General features: G+C 39.4%; 1 pseudogene; it reads right to left on the bottom strand.

The window, feature by feature from the left end:
* Positions 1-1351: 1351 nt before the first annotated feature.
* On the bottom strand, positions 1352-2889 carry LOC143612128 (anthocyanidin 3-O-glucosyltransferase 2 pseudogene; annotated as a pseudogene).
* Between the last annotated feature and the right edge of the window lie 335 nt (positions 2890-3224).

Genomic DNA, 3224 nt, shown 5'->3' with positions numbered 1-3224 from the left:
TAAGGTTGTCACCTTAGAGAAGTTGAAGCTTTGCACAGCTTCAACTTGCCTTCAGAAGGCCGGGGTAACTAGGAAGATACTGAAGATGAAAAGTTTCTTACAGAAATACAGATGCACAGTTGAAGCACAAGTGAAGATTGTTCTGTGGCTTCAAGTGGGAGATTGTTATGTGTGAAGCCACTTTGAGGTTTGTCAAAGATTTTGGCAGAAAGTAGGCAGCAGAGAACAAACACATTTGTGGCTCCTCTAAATTCAAGCCTCGTTCCATGGTTTACAGCATGTTCCATGGTTCTTGTTTTTTCTCATCTTGCACCATCAACAAGTAATAAAATCTCCTAGTTACCGAGAGTGGACGTAGGTCAAAGCCGAACCGAACCACTAAAAATCTTCATGTTGTTCTTGATTGTGAGTAGAGTGGTGTGTGACTTGTGTTCGTGTGTATGACCCGTCTGATCCTAACAAGTAACACTACTGCGGATGCTTCTATGGATATATATGAGAATGACGCTCTATTTTGTAGTGTGGAACGCTGTGTGGACTCTCGGGTCATGGATTCTGGTTCTTCATTCCATGTTCTATTAAATATTTTTAAAATTTAATAGATCGTAATTAAACAAAATAATTTCGATAATCCATTTTGACTAAATATTGGTGTTCAATACATAGTTAATATCAACAATACTCATGAAATTGGTATTTATAAACCACGTACATTCTGTTTTGTTGTATTTCTGGCTTCTTTGACGATTTGTATTTGGGCATGCATTGCACGATGATTCTTGTTAAAACCTGTGTTTTTTATGAAAATTTGATCTTTCGTACATTGAATTTATTATGTGCATACCATCCGCTGGATGAATGCCTGTGTGAGTATTTGAGCTTGATAATGTGATCATCTAAAATGCTCACAACATATGTGTTAATTTAAATCCAATGTATGACTAAGAAGGATCAAATTTTAATCGTATTGCCAATTTTTTTGTTAGTCAATTATGTAATGTTTGCTAGCGATATTCTTCTATCTTTTAATACGACCGTTTATTTTGTTATTACCCGTTATTCCACTCGACCCGACACACCTGATTTGCTCAGTAACATATAGATTTAAAGTTTAAACTATGATCTACCTACTCTTTTTTTGTTACTAGTCCTACCTTTGCTTTTACTTTGAGCCGCCGGGAAGCTTAATTCTATGGTCGTCAAGGTATGGTTGTGATAACCGATAAGATAACCGCATGTTACTATCGTTAGATTTTCATTAAGATAATCTTTATTGTAGGGGTACCCGGACAATACTGAAAAAGAGACTTCAACTTTATCAAAAGAAAAAAACAACAAAATGAAGTCTAGATCAAGAGTTGTCACTTATAAAATCTTGAATAAGACGACCAATAGATGCATATGACGAACCACCTTCCACCACTACAGATCTACTCTTCTCACTCATCTTGTTCACTTTTGTTCTAACCTCGTTATTCTCCATCACCTGTTTTATCCCATTTTCTATCTCATCACATGTCACAATGACTGTATTATTAGCTTTTGGATTAGACAATTCTATCATATAATCCAACTCTATCTCCACCGCTAATCCTAACTCCACCACCATTTCAAACGCATTCATTTGTTGCTCGGAATACATTGGCCAAGTTGCTGACGGCACGCCGAACCATAAACTCTCCAACAATGAGTTCCACCCACAATGTGTCACAAACCCTCCCACTGCACCATGTCCCAACACCGTCGTTTGTGGGGCCCACCCAATCACTTTTCCTATTCCACATGTTCTCTCCATAAACCCTTCCGGTAGTACCTCACTTGGATCCTCGCAATCGCTTGGGACCATTGATGTTTGATCTGAAGGAGGTCGACGTAGGGACCATACAAAACGGTAGCCACTCTGCTCTAAACCACGTGCTATCTCCTTCACTTGGACCTCACTAAAACTTCCCATACTCCCAAAACACAAAAAGACAACCGAGAAAGGCGGTTGATTATCCAACCACTTAAGGATATCATCATCAAACGGTTTCCCGACACCAGACCCACCTTCTAGGTTGAGTACGGGTCCCACTGGATACACCGGAGGGATGCTGATGTTAGTAGACAACCACTCCACCGCGTGCGTTTCTAGTTCCAAGAATGTATTAACCATTATTGCTTTGACCTCTCTAAATTTCAGCACTGCCCCCAGAAGAAAGTCCAATCCGTCTCTAGTCTTGACACCGCTCCATAACACTTTGGTTGGCACCGGATTGACAAAGCGATATCTCGGTATTTTTGTTGCTCAGCTCAATAAAGTCTTTGTTTAGATCATCATTGAGTGTCTGGATATAAAATATGAAACCAAGAACAGCAGCACTAGAAGTGTAGAATAGGTAGCTTGGAACATTAAACTCATTAGCCACATCTATCATGCAGGTGCAAAACATGTCAACGACAAACCCAACGATCCGAACCAACCCCAATGCACTTGTCCTGTCAGCCACGACATTTCTAACATATTTACAGTGATTGGGGATGAATTCTGTTAAGAAATACGTGGGAGATTTGGGGTCTAAAACTGATGGGGTTTCGTCTTGAGGGAGTTGAATGAAGGATATGTGATCGTCCATGGTGTTTTTAGGTAATGATTCTATGTAGGCGGTGATAGCCGAGCCAGAATTCGGACCAGGAGGTTTGATGACAAGGACGGTTATGGCGAGACGTTGATCACGATTCACAAGTAATTTTGCGATCTCGACGGTTGACATGATATGACCAAGCCCTGGGGAAGGGATGAATATCAGCTCTGCAACTGCAGTCTCCATATTTGTTTAATTGTTTTGGTTTCACTGGAGTTTTTAGTCTCTTGTATTTGTAAACCATTTCTTGTAGATAGTACCAATTTAATGACTGTTTTTTTGTTTGCGTGAATTACGTGGACCGTTTTATGTTAGCACCTAACACAGACCAGGATCATCTTCAATCTGCAACAAAAAAAAAAGTCAGTCGGGACCATTCTTCATTACACATGTTATATTATATATATTTACAATTTTTAGTTGGTTGTGCAATTGAATGTGTACATTGTGAAGCAAAAGTGGTACATGTGTTGTGATTGCACCCTCAAGTCCACTTACCATCTCTCTCTTTCTAGGTTCTTCGTAATAAGAAAACTTACATTGTTCCTGAGTCTCATTTAATAAGGGGAGGGTAAGGAAAAGAGAGTAAAATATGGAAAA

Source organism: Bidens hawaiensis, unplaced genomic scaffold (assembly GCF_021521415.1).
Source record: "Bidens hawaiensis isolate Kalapana, Puna unplaced genomic scaffold, B.hawaiensis_p1.1 tig00033236_1, whole genome shotgun sequence".
In the NCBI taxonomy this organism is placed as follows: domain Eukaryota; kingdom Viridiplantae; phylum Streptophyta; class Magnoliopsida; order Asterales; family Asteraceae; genus Bidens; species Bidens hawaiensis.
Note: the sequence above shows the minus strand (reverse complement) of the source record. Positions and strands in the feature narration are given on the sequence as shown.